Here is a 14,604-nt window from a genome sequence, read left to right as displayed (position 1 = left end):
GGGTCTCCTCGACCTGTTCTGCGTTAGCCAAAGCTTCCTCGTCATAGTTTCTCGCAAGCAGCGGTGCTTCCGAAGGATTCTCGCACATACTCGGTCGGTTTAAGCTACTCCTGCATGCCACTGCAGCATGTATTTAAGACCTTGAACAAGTACGTTTAGAATTCACTTGTTTTAAATATATATTGTGGCCGAAGAAACGCTGCGGAGAAACAAATATCACATGTTTTGCAGGCAGTAATGAAAATGGTGAAACTGTAATCTGTCCAGCCCCTCCGTCCACTGTGTCTCTTGCCTATTAAATTCTGCGATTTATGTCTCTAAAATCAATGTTCATGTTCTTAATTTACCATCCTTTCTCATTAAAATCAATTAGTTTTGCGACGCGCTACTCAGTTCCTCTGGACTTTGAAGTTGGAAGCACATGAAATTGTTTGAACATCTTCGCACTTGGGGGGTAAACCTCAGAGTAAATTATCCGTGAAAATGACATGCGTGTAATGTTTGTGGGAGTCTTCTCGCCACCCTAACGCTGTAACCTAGCAGGTGCAATTAACACTTCTTGCGTGTGAAGACGAGGAAGACAGCTAATGGCTGTGCGCAGCATTAATTACGTTCTTCCAAGTTCGGGTACGTGTCACTCGCAGTCTGCAATATATTTACCGTGTTTTAAATACTTATCATGAGTTCGATTGAATTTAGTCACTCTGCATCGGGTCTCGCTTGCTAGACAAAGTAGTGTTGATGTTAGTTCAGATGAAAGTATGCGACAGACGACTGAAGAGTGGCCGCGCTACGGCTTTAGAGCCAAGCTCTGCATGCGGGAGACACGTGGTTTCGAACCCCACCATCGGCTGTCCTGGGGATGGTTTTCTATGGTTTTCCCTTTTTACTTCCACCTCCTATTTCATTCACAATTATTCATTTCATCTTCATTAGCTCCTTATCTGAAGTTGGCGTCAGGAAGGGCATCCTGCCGAAAAAACGTATCATATAAATTCAACCTCCGTGATGCAGTATCAAGAAACGGAACTAAGGGGTAGCTATCTGAAAGTCGGGTTACGAAGTTCGTTCTTCTTCTTTTCCCTAACGGAGGTTAGTGACCAGTGTTGTCCATGTTGAACTACTGTTGTTCTCCCACGTCCACGTTTTCAGTTGTTTATTGCAGCCCTCCATGCCACACTATCTTGACATCCTACATCTGCTCTAATCTCTTTGTCATATTCATACCTACCGTTCTTACCTTGTACACTTCCTTCAAAAGCCAACAGAACAAGACCTGGGTGTATTAAGATGTGCCCTATCATTCTGTCTCTACTTATCGTCAAATTTACCCAAGTCGATCTCCTCTCACCAGTTCGATTCAGTATCTCCTCATTTTTGACTCGATCTACCCACCTCACCTTCAGAATGCTTCTGTAAAACCACATCCGAAAAGTTTATTCTCTTCTTTTCTAAGCTAGTTATCGTCCATGCTTCACTTTCCATACAGTGCCACTCTCCAAGTCTTCAAAAACATCTTTTTAATTCCTATATCAATGTTCGAAGTAAGCACATTTCTTTTCTTAAGAATGACCTTCCTTGCTTGTGCTAGTCTGCATTCTATGTCCTCCTTACGTCTGCCATCGTTAGTTATTCCGATACCCAAGTAACAGTATTCAACCACTTCCTTTAAGACTTAATTTCCTGCATCACCTGACTTCGTTCGAGTGGACTCCATTACTTTTGTTTTGGATTTTTAATTTTCATCTTGTACTCCATCCTGAAGACTGTGTCAGCAGTTTCTTCAAATCTTTTGTATTCTCAGATAAAATAACAATATCAACGGAAAATCTCATAGTTTTGATTTCTTCTTTGATTTCTTTTACCGCTTGTTCTACATAAACGCTGAAAAGGAGACGGGGCAAACTGTAGCATGGTCAGTTGTATCAGATTGTATTTGTCGTTTCGGAACATGTGACCGAAATCACCAGCTTGGCTGCGTTTTGCGAGGGTTAAGACGCAGTACCTCCTCGTTGGTGACGTCAGGAGGTCTTGAACATTCTGCGATACATCCACATCTCAAAAGTCTGCCTTTAGGGTCAATCCTTCGACAGTACAAACCAGTGCCGGTATCACATGACACTTAACAAGTTTCGAACCGCAAGTCACGGTTTCACACAAGATGTTTCAATTTCCAAAATAGACACATCTTGCAGTACTGACGGAGGTTTTGCTTCCTCTTTCCGGATCCTGGAAAAAAGCAAACCAATTTTACATGTGCGAAAATCAAATTATCTTAAATATGTCTCCCGGTCATGGCCATCCATCAACTGCTACTAATCTCAGATGACCACCAGACATAAGCCTGCACGGTTGCTGGGTAATATTGTCAGACCATCCATCCAGAATTGAACATGTCCTCGGACACAACCGGCAATAATAGCCATACTGTAAACAAATCTCGTAATAGCATTTAAAAATGTATCAATAATGCACGAATATTATATTATTATTTCCATGTATGTACACAATCCAGATACTGTACAAACCTAAACTGATTGACAAACTATTCACAGTCAGTTTAAGTATTCATGAACTCTTCAGGGATTTCAGAGTTCTCTCTCTTTTCAATCCCCCTATAGGTGGGCCGGCAGAAGGTTGCACTTGACACTAGTAAGTCATGTTGGCACCACTACAAAAATGAAATGAAGAACGTCGCCCGTCAGTCAGAAGGGCGAAGTGATAATTCTTTGCGCCGCGGAGTGTCTCCTAATAGTCAGGCATTAGAATTAGTGCGGAGAATTCGCGAGTTTTACGAGGTAAGGTGTATTCTGCCCGAAGGCAGGTCCGAACCTCCGCAGAGGTGTGCCTGAGCCGGAGTTTACGTGCGGTAGGGTGGCCAGTTCCTTTCCGCTCCTCCGTTCCCTTACCCTCACCAACAGTGCGTGGCAACCCATCCAGATCTTGACCACGCTTAACTTCGGAGATCTCACGGGATCCGGTGTTTCAACACGGCTACGGCCGTTGGCAGTTTTACGAGAGGGAGAGGAAATTGGTACGCTTGTATAGCTGTCTCTCTGTTCCTGCAGATCATGTTGTGGTACGCATATGTCAAACATAAGGGCTTTCAAAGCGTACTGTTATACAGAAAGATGTTCGCCTCCAAGAACAGAAGGAAAAAGGGACTGGGGTACATAGCAGTAGCGGAAACGGGGCTGATAGTAGGGACTTGTTTCACAGCACTTCGGGAAAGAAACGAATTAAGCTATCTCCTGAAACAGGAATTAATTATTTCCAGGCTGATGCAATACGAAGACACGAGTTCGATTATTACAACTTAAGGTCCCTTCTGTCATTGTTATGGACAATGCACCTTATCACTTCGAGCTCCCGTAAAGAACTGTTAGTGGAATGGCTGCCGCAAGGAAATATCTCGGCGTATATGCGTATGACTAAATTAGTCGATGAGGTGGCGAAGGAACAAGGGCACGAGGTTATTAGGTTGCCGCCGTACCACTGTCACTTCAACCTCATTGAGTTGGTACGGTATGGGGTGAAGTAAAAGATTACGTACCGATGCGGACAAATAAGTCCTTCACAATTACTGAAGTGGAAGGACTGTTCCGGGAGAGTATTGCTCGAATGGATGCGGCTTTGTGGATGAAGAAAGTTAGCCATGTCGCAACATTCATTAACTTAGCAATGGCAATACATGGCATCATCAGCGACTGTCAGGAGTTGATTATCTGCATAGACGACGATGTAGGTCGCTATGTTGCCGTTTCCGAGACATCGCACTGCATTCGTTAAAATAAAATTTCACAATTATCTCACAATGAAAACAAAACTTTCATAAAACGCGGAACCAGACCTGACCACGTGCTAGCGGCGACAGACAAAACGGCAACACTTCAACACGGTAGTCAAGCTAGGTATAGATGGCACCACTATACTACTCATATTGCCAACAACAATCAACTGAAAATTGTTTGCTTAAACCTTGTAACATTTTTTAAATGATCATATATGTGTAAGCAAATAAAAGATTATAAGCAGTATACGGAATTAAATACGAATTAACGAATTAACATGAATAAAATGCGTAACTCTATCTGGCATAAAAAGTAGTAGATTTGTGATCCTGTCTGACGCCCATGGGCGTGGTCTAAACATCGATTCTAGCCGGCAAAAATCGATAAAATCGAAGTAAACAAATCGCTGAAAAAAGTTTGGGAACTCGTTCTAGACACCCCAGGTACCTCATATCTGCCCTACATAATGTGCTTGGAGTGTGCAAGTGGCAGAGAATGAAACACAAACATGACTGTACCGGGCGGTACACCTCCACACCGTTTATTTAAAAGTTGCGCCAGTTAATACTCCTCTTCTGGAGGAAGTCTGAACTTTATCTACGGTCTTAATTTCCAAATTTCTCAGAAGATGTCACTACCTGGAAAATTTTGAGTTTGTGAACTGTGTCATTTTCGACGTACTTTTGTTTTGCTTGTATTAAGAAGTGTGAACTTTCTCTTCTAGAGGACACTACTGAAGATCAACAATAGTGTGACCTAGTGCGGAGTCAAAGAACTATTTTGTTGGAGAAATTTTTATTTCAAGAGTTTGTTCTTTGTTAAATTTCCTTCTGTCATTGTTTAAGTTGGCTGTATACCCCTCTTTTTCCCCTTAGTTTGGATATAGCCAATCCCGAATTTCTTTAATTAATTTTCCACCAATAATGTGTTTCTTTTTCCTCTATGTAGGGGTTTCTTTTCCCGAACCAATAAAGATTTTGTGGGAGGGTGTTTTCTTTCCCCTAACGCCTAGAATCTTCCGCGAGAGGATATAAACTGCTGATTTTGGGGTCTCCGGGCCACTTCTGTTCCATCTTTCAGTGTATTAAGTACATAGCAGGAGGCGGGAAGCGCCTCTTTCTTCTTCAGCCGTTCAACACCAGGTAATGGCCTATTAATTACTTCTTTTCTTGCTAGGTCGGCAGTTTAACACTCGCGGCGGGTTCGAAGCATTTCCATCATGTAACCTTTTCCTAAAATGTAATTACTCTTTTCATCTTTTTTTGTAAAGCTACATATTGGGATAGAGAGTGCTAACCCTCTCGAGCTCCCACTCACATTTGTTTTGAGGTGAACTTATTTTCTCAAACTATTCTTCGTTTATGTAATGTAAAGTGTTCTTCTCTAAGTCACCTCTGTAGTATGGGATTAGCCCCTGCGTTAGTGGCCCAGAGCCAGAATAGGTTTTAAAAAACAAAGTGTATTAGGAGTGCGAGTTCGCCTCCTCTCAAGTTGTATTTTAGAGGTCATGTATTAATCTTTTCTCACCTAATAGACCTCAGTAGGTTGGGTATTTTACCCCTGTGTATATGTCCTTTGAGGACAACTTGAAAGTTGAGTTTGGTGTGGCCTGGGAGAGGCTTAACTTTAAGAGCGAGTGGCTCTTTTCTAAAACTGAGAGTTGTATGCCTCGAGCAGGCTTTGCTGTGTAATTTGGAGCAAGGGCTCCAGGGTTTGATTGGGGTCTTCTGCCCCTTTTGTTGAAATTGGTATATCGTAAAGTTGAGCTAGTTGCTCAAGAATTGTGTTTTCAGGGCTCGAAGCCCAAATTCTTTAATCCCTGTAATTGTACATTTCAAGTTGTATTTCGGCTACTAAGTACCTGTTCTATTTGTTGTTACCTAATTTTGAAAAGAAAATATAACCTTGTTAAATTTTAAAATTTAATTTCTCTTTAGTAGCTTGAGACCTATTCACCACCCAGCACCTTCTTTCATGCTTAACTACCACAAAAACTCGGTAACAAGTGGTAGCAGAGCGTGGTTGAATGGGTCTCAATTTAGCCCCTTTTGACGGCTAAACATTGCTTTGATTCGAACTCTAACAATTTTCTCAGTTGCTGGAATTTTTTGAGTTTTTCAAAATTGTTCTGTCATCATGCCCGGCCCTCGCGATGTTCTCCTCCTTAACTACTTGCGCAAAGAGGAGTTGATATATGAGTTAACTATCAGAAACGTTCAGTCTGGAGGCACGGTTGCAATAGACACGAACAAGCTTAGAGAGTCCCTTGATTTGCCCATTTCCGTCCCCAATTTGGGAGAGAAAGAAATTGACGACTCTCTTTCCACGATCACGGAGAATATTACTGGGCTAGCTTCTGTAGTTAGTTTTTTTGATGAAAATGATCCATCTCCTAATCAAATTAAGCGTGTGCAAGGCAGACTGTATCACTTTTCAAATAGAGTTAATGATCTGTTGTCTCTAAAGGTGAATGACGTTCAGAGGAAGGAAGCTAATACGCTCCTTGAAACTATTTCTGAATTGTCTAGTAAAGTCACTCTATTGTTAACGGGGGAGGCTCCTCCCAAATCTGATCAACCCACCATAGTGAATGCAGGCAGTGAGGAAGCGCCTCCCAAGGGAGAAGTTAATAGGATAACCGTTGCTGCTCAAACTATCTCTGCCCCATTGGACAACGAGTCTGAACGCCGTGCATCATTGAGTAACATCCGCTCTGAATTAACTTCTTTGCCCTTGAAACCTTTAACGACTATGTCACCTGGGTTCAGCAGCTTGCCTCATCCATTGGCAATGTTGCTTAGAGGTATCTCTAAGTTTTCCGTCAACACCACCAGTGACGTAATTTCATTTTTAAGATTTCTAGTGGAATTTCAGGATCATGCCCTTGTGTTTTCTCTTTCCCCTTGTCAGATTTTGCAAATTATCTATCCGTATGCTATTGGTGTTCTCTCAGATAAAATAGTAAGAGCCATTGCTGAACAGTCATCTATTGAAGATTTTCACGCACACTTGCTTGCAAATTTCATTCCTGCCCGCGCGAGGTCATCTCTGATTCAGAAATACTATTATCGAGTACAGAGGTTGGATGAAAACTTGGCTGATTTCATACAGGACATTAAGTTTTATACTAGGGTGTTTGCCCTTCATTTTCCGGAAGATCAGATTGTACAGGCTATTGTAGAGGGAATTTCACCTCCCTATAGGTCATATTTGTGTTTCGCGGCGTGCCCGCAAACTTTCTCTGAACTTGAAGCATTGGCCGTTTCAGCGGAAGGAGTTAGATACGCCGATTCTTTGCGTGTCGCGAAAGAACCCCCGCCTTCTTTTAGTAACACTCGGCCTCCACCTCGCCGACCAGTCAATCCTCGTAAATGTTATGCTTGCGGGTCGCCTGACCATCTGCGCGACAAATGTCCTCTGATCAAGTCAAGTGGGACAAGGAATGGAGCCGGGTCATCACAAGGCTGTTTTAAGTGCGGGGCCTTCTCACATATCGCCAAGAATTGCACAAACTCAAATAGCACCCCCTCCTGCTCAACTTCTGGTGCAAATTCCAGCTATGCCAATAATAAAAAGTGACTAGTGGCGTCGGCTGAGCCGACTAATCCATATTCCCGAGACTCAGCCCCTAGTAAACAGGTTGTAAATGCAGAGAACGACCAGCCTTCAAATTCATCTTTTGAATGCCCTAAAGAGTGTCTTAGGATTGCGGCGGATACCCCCGCACCTGTTCCTTTTCTTAAGATTGAGTTAAATAACGAGCCTATAACAGCTCTCTTAGATTCAGGCAGTGTTTGTTCCATTATTTCGGCTGATTGGTATTCTAAATTGAAATCTGTTTGTAAACTCCCTGACTATGTCTCTTCTCCTGTTCAATACGTTTCGGCTAATTCATCTCCATTAGAAATTCTAGGTTCCTTACTGGTCAAAATTCGTGTTTTTAAGTTTACATGGAAAGTTAAATTGTTTGTGGCCAAGCAATTGTCTTGCCCCATTATATTGGGAGCGGACTTTATTTCTCACACTGGTCTTGTGCTCGATCTCCAGAGTAGGTCGTGCACATTCAAATTTGCGTCCAATTGTAGAATTCCCTTGTTAAAGTGTAATTCTGTATCATGTTCATCTATTTCGCCTACCCAGGATGAGATGTTGTTAGACCTTAGACATCTACCTGAGGAGCAGGCTGATAGTATTCGCAAACTGTGTCAGTCGTTTCCCGAGGTGTTCTCTGATACTCTTGGTGTTACTGACCTTATTGAATACAAAATTGAGGTCACGGACTCGATTCCTGTCCGTTTTCCACCGTATAGGCTATCTCCACCTAAAATGAAGGCTCTGAAAGAAATCATCGATCAGATGTTGAAGGATGGTATTATTAGGCCCTCTAAGTCAGCGTATTCTTCGCCTATTTTTCTAGTCCCGAAACCCCAAGGAGGCTTCAGGCCTGTCATTGATTACAGGGCTCTCAATCGGAAGGTGGTGTTGCAATCAGTGCCCCTTCCCGACCTTCATTCTTGCTTTTCATGGTTTCGTAAGGCCAAGTTCTTCACCATCTTGGACTTGAATCAGGCCTATAATCAAATTCCCCTTGCCGAGGAGTCTAAACATCTTACAGCGTTTGCCACGGACTGGAACTTATACGAATACAACCGCGTGCCTTTCGGGCTCCCCACCGGGGCAGCTGTGCTCACTAGGCTACTAGATAGGGTCTTCTCCGACATCAAATTTGAGTACTTATATCACTACTTGGATGATGTCGTCGTATTTTCCGAGACTTTTGAAGAACATCTAGATCATCTGCGAGAAGTTCTGAATCGCCTTCGTAAGGCTGGGTTAACTGTCAAGTTGTCCAAGGTTGCCTTTGCTAAGCCCTCTATGTCATTCCTAGGGCATATTGTGTCACCCGATGGGGTAGCTGTCGATCATTCTAGAACACAGGCCATCCGTGATTTTAAACCTCCTAAGGACATCAAAGGTATCGCTAGATTCATTGGTATGGTGAATTTCTTCAGGAAGTTTATTCCTAACTTCGCTAATAGAGCGGCGCCCTTAAACCTTCTTCGTAGGAAAGGCATCAAATTCGAGTGGGGACCTTCTCAACAAGCCGCTTTCGAAGATCTTAAATTAGCTCTCTGTAATGCCCCTGTACTTGCTATGCCTGATTTCTCGAAGAAATTCATCGTCCAAACGGACGCGTCGTCGTCAGCGGTAGCTGCAGTCCTTCTTCAAGAGACTGAACTAGGGAGGCGCCCCATCGCCTATGCATCTAGGACTTTGTCGGCTCAAGAAGCCAAGTATTCCATCTATGAGCTCGAAGGTTTGGCAGTTTTATTTGCCTTAGAAAAGTTCCGTCTCTATCTGGAACATGTCAAATTCGACCTGGAGACAGATAACCAAGCCTTAAGCTGGGTCTTAGGTAGGCCGCGTCGTACTGGTCGTATAGCCCGTTGGGCTATCCGTATTTCTGCCTTCCAATTCGATGTCAGGCATATCAGAGGTACTGAAAATGTGGTTGCTGATGGACTCAGCCGTATGTTTTCAAACGACGTTGAGAACCATGAACCGGTCGACCGTTCATCTCCTCCCGAGTCCACACTATTTGATGTTAATGCCATTTTAACTGATGCCCCCATGCTCTTTAGGGATATCGAGAAATACCAACGTGAAGATCCGACGCTGGCTCCGATAATGGAAACCCTTTCTTCTGGGGAGCATGTCGTCCCTTATGTTCTGAGGAATGGTGTTTTATGTTGCCCTTCGAGGCATGACAAGATGATGAAAGTTGTCGTTCCAGCTGTTCTCGTGCCTATGATCTTCAAATACTATCATGAGACCCCATTGGGGGGGCATCTTGGAATCTTTAAAACCCGTGAAAAGATTCGTGAAATGTTCATCTGGAAAGGTATGGACGGTGAAATTCGGGAACTCGTAAAAGCTTGTAAATCTTGTTTGATCAGTAAACCCACCATGTCCACTAAAGTAGGCCTTTTGTCTTCTCATCAAGCGTCGCGCCCCATGGAACGCCTGTATATTGATTATGTGGGACCCTTCCCCCAGTCAAAGGGCAATGCCAACAAGTTTATCTTTGTATGTGTAGATGGTTTTACTAGATTTTCCTGGTTATTTCCGACTAAGCTGGCTACCGCTCAGTCCACCATTACCTGCTTAAATTCTATTTTTGCTTCTTTTGGTCCGTGTCAATATATTGTATCTGATAATGCTAAGGCGTTCACATCAAATTTATTTCGTAAATTCTGTTTTGACTTATCAATATCTCATGTAACTACTTCTGCTTATTACCCGCAACCATCTCTGGCTGAACGAGTTAACCGTAATCTCAGGTCCGCTCTCATTGCTTATCATCATGAAGATCCTTCCAGGTGGGACACGTCCCTGCATTGGATAGCTTTTGCTTTGAATTCGGCGGTTCATGAATCTCACAAGTTTACTCCAGCTTCTTTGATGTTTAAGTTTGTTCCCAACTCGCCGCTCTCTAACCTCTGGTCTCTGAGTGACATTCTGCCCGAGACAATAGATCCGGACAACATCAAAGATCTTTGGAAGAAGGCTAAAGCCAATCTTAAAGTGTCTCATGAAAAGGTTAGGGAAAGGTATGATCGTGGACGGAGACCTACCCCTTTGAAGGTAGGTGACCAGGTTATGGTCAAAAATTTTGTTCCCGCGGGCAAGCTTGCCCCCAGATTTCATGGGCCTTGTATCATTCTCGATTTTCTTACGCCGGTTACCTTATTGCTAAGTAATCCAGCCACCGAGAGGATATTTAGAGTTCACCTGTCCCAGGTGAAACCGGTGTAATTTCTGTGTTAACTTGCTTCATATTATTTTGAAAGGATATGAAGGTTATATTTTTTTTTGAGTTTCACTTTAAGGCATTCTGCCCCTTCTGTAATATTTTGGTTTTAGATGTAAGCCTTGTGTAAAACCTGCCCCGACCCGTTAAACTGCCATCCTGTTCTTGCCACGGCCATTACCACGCTCCCGTCTCCTGCTTCACCTTTCACTGTGGCTTCATAATAGTAAATGCCATGAATATCTGCACGCCGCTGGCCCCTCAACCTCTCCACAAGCCTGTACCCTCAAAGAAGATGATAGTCCAACACAATTCTGCCGCCTAGCTTTAATGTTTCAGCGCCCCCGCAGCCGCGCAGCGCCGTGCAGCGACTGGGGAGGGGGATGGGCCCCCTCCTCTCCAGCGAAGACGACATGTGCGCGGCGAACCGGAGCTCTCCTCCCGGCCAAGGCTGATGTGCGGCGCACGTCCTGCTACATGCCCGCAGCCTGTATCTGTTCACCGCGGGCGCGGCGTACTTCAACACCTCTGCTCCCCTCATAGTGCGGGCGAGCGGTATCTCAGGGTACTTGAGGGGTCCGAGCGGCCTCCGTTGGACGCAAGCTGCAACGGCCGGTCTGGCCATCCTACTCAATCTACATCAACTACATGGACAGTCACCATAAGCAATAATTACATTTGGGAATTTAACAACAATATTTGGTGGACATTGCAAATTTTTCCTTCACTTTTAAGTATTAAAAGCTTATCTTCAGAAATTCAACTTCGATAAATATAAAAACCTTACGTTACCAACTACAACAAAAATTTTGGAACTGAATTATGAAATTTCTCAAAAACTTCTGCAAGTTATCTTAATATCAACATCAAAACTTGGAACTTATTTTCAAACAAACGTTTATGTTCTTCTGTGTTACCCCTTGGAGGAACTTTTGGGGGGGGAGGTCTGTACCGGGCGGTACACCTCCACACCGTTTATTTAAAAGTTGCGCCAGTTAATACTCCTCTTCTGGAGGAAGTCTGAACTTTATCTACGGTCTTAATTTCCAAATTTCTCAGAAGATGTCACTACCTGGAAAATTTTGAGTTTGTGAACTGTGTCATTTTCGACGTACTTTTGTTTTGCTTGTATTAAGAAGTGTGAACTTTCTCTTCTAGAGGACACTACTGAAGATCAACAATAGTGCGACCTAGTGCGGAGTCAAAGAACTATTTTGTTGGAGAAATTTTTATTTCAAGAGTTTGTTCTTTGTTAAATTTCCTTCTGTCATTGTTTAAGTTGGCTGTATACCCCTCTTTTTCCCCTTAGTTTGGATATAGCCAATCCCGAATTTCTTTAATTAATTTTCCACCAATAATGTGTTTCTTTTTCCTCTATGTAGGGGTTTCTTTTCCCGAACCAATAAAGATTTTGTGGGAGGGTGTTTTCTTTCCCCTAACGCCTAGAATCTTCCGCGAGAGGATATAAACTGCTGATTTTGGGGTCTCCGGGCCACTTCTGTTCCATCTTTCAGTGTATTAAGTACATAGCAGGAGGCGGGAAGCGCCTCTTTCTTCTTCAGCCGTTCAACACCAGGTAATGGCCTATTAATTACTTCTTTTCTTGCTAGGTCGGCAGTTTAACACTCGCGGCGGGTTCGAAGCATTTCCATCATGTAACCTTTTCCTAAAATGTAATTACTCTTTTCATCTTTTTTTGTAAAGCTACATATTGGGATAGAGAGTGCTAACCCTCTCGAGCTCCCACTCACATTTGTTTTGAGGTGAACTTATTTTCTCAAACTATTCTTCGTTTATGTAATGTAAAGTGTTCTTCTCTAAGTCACCTCTGTAGTATGGGATTAGCCCCTGCGTTAGTGGCCCAGAGCCAGAATAGGTTTTAAAAAACAAAGTGTATTAGGAGTGCGAGTTCGCCTCCTCTCAAGTTGTATTTTAGAGGTCATGTATTAATCTTTTCTCACCTAATAGACCTCAGTAGGTTGGGTATTTTACCCCTGTGTATATGTCCTTTGAGGACAACTTGAAAGTTGAGTTTGGTGTGGCCTGGGAGAGGCTTAACTTTAAGAGCGAGTGGCTCTTTTCTAAAACTGAGAGTTGTATGCCTCGAGCAGGCTTTGCTGTGTAATTTGGAGCAAGGGCTCCAGGGTTTGATTGGGGTCTTCTGCCCCTTTTGTTGAAATTGGTATATCGTAAAGTTGAGCTAGTTGCTCAAGAATTGTGTTTTCAGGGCTCGAAGCCCAAATTCTTTAATCCCTGTAATTGTACATTTCAAGTTGTATTTCGGCTACTAAGTACCTGTTCTATTTGTTGTTACCTAATTTTGAAAAGAAAATATAACCTTGTTAAATTTTAAAATTTAATTTCTCTTTAGTAGCTTGAGACCTATTCACCACCCAGCACCTTCTTTCATGCTTAACTACCACAAAAACTCGGTAACAATGACAATTTTGAAAATTTGGAAAAAAATATTCATATCTTATTGGGACCAACCCGGATATTGAAGAACCCCTTCTTGGAGGGTATTTGTTGAGTAAATTCACAAGGATAAGCCGTTCTGCGCGCGCTAAAAGGACTGTATCAACCAGTTAACTTCTCCATATTTTAGACTTCACTGTACTCCGATTTTACGGCGTTTTCAGGGTGGGAAATCGAAGTTATAGGTAGTTATGTCTTACTGATTGATTTATTCGATATTATACATTATACTAAAGATTTTCCACCAAAAATCAACTGCCACTTCTTGCAAATTTTTTGTTGCTGGCGGTATTTGCTTATAAGCAACCCGAAAAAATTTCACCGCACTACTTTTTCTTATCAGTATCATTCCCCCGCAACGTGACTCATGGCCTACCGCTCTCCGAGCCTTTCTATACTATGGATCTAACCGTATTTCCTTACATTGAAATCTGTTGTTTAAAGGTAGTTTACGAAACACCGCGGATGAACAAAAGCAGGATGTCAAAAATCGAAAATCCACTATTCAGGAGGCTATGTGGAAAGAGCTGGGCTTGAAAGTTGACAGGGTTGTTCAAGGGACTGGAACCTCGAACATCGGCAACATCTCAGGAAGGTTCTATCGCAATCCGAAAAAGGCAGTGGGAGGAACCGGAGTCAGCGAAGAATTACTCATCAGATTTACTGTTATATTGCAGGTACAACAACAACACCCAATTCAACTATATTTGGATTTAGTTCCTTCGCTTCACCATATTTATACCCTTCTCTGGGTTTTAGGTTTTGTCCAGTGGTCGTCAGGTGAACGATGAGTCTTTAAGCGTGTACGCTTTAGACACTGCAACCTTGTACGTGTCCTTATATAACTGGTATCCTATACCTCCGACCGTCCATAAAGACTTATCATGGTGCTCAGGCGATCAGATACGCCCTGCTGCCAATCGGAAAGTTGTCCGAGGAGGCCCAAGAATCCCGAAACAAGGATTACAGGTTCTTCCGTGAGCACCAAACCCGGAAGACCTCCAGAAAGGACACAACCACTGATCTTAATTCACAGTCTCCTGTTTTCTTCGGACCCAGTAGTTACGAGGCACCTCATTAAGGCCGAAATTCACTGGAATGAACTGCCCCCTAAAGTACACACCTTGCTCGTGTTCGATGAGGACACAGATGAAGAGGAGGCTTCGGATGAAGAGACTGCCAAAGCAGAAGAAGAGGACGTTGACATGTCAAATGGAGATAGTGAACCCACGGCATGAGTCGTAAGTAGTCTTACTAATAAGTAACATCGCGCTAAATATTCGAAACATTTCAAATATAACGTAATATATTCGTATTCCTTTCCAGGCCACTTTCCTCGCCAAACTGGCCTAACTTTTACAATCGTTGATATGTTTTACATCATGGATTTAGATGACCGATTCTTATGAAAATAAAATCATAACATTTGTCAAGGATTCCATATGTTTTTCTATCAAAACCCTGTTAATAATTTCATAAATGAGTTAACGGGAGCGTAGCGCGCTATTTACCATTAATTCGTTCGCG

Source organism: Anabrus simplex, chromosome 3 (genome assembly GCF_040414725.1).
Source record: "Anabrus simplex isolate iqAnaSimp1 chromosome 3, ASM4041472v1, whole genome shotgun sequence".
Taxonomy (NCBI): Eukaryota; Metazoa; Arthropoda; class Insecta; order Orthoptera; family Tettigoniidae; genus Anabrus; species Anabrus simplex.
The sequence above is the reverse complement of the archived record's forward strand: the minus strand, read 5'-3'. Positions refer to the sequence as shown.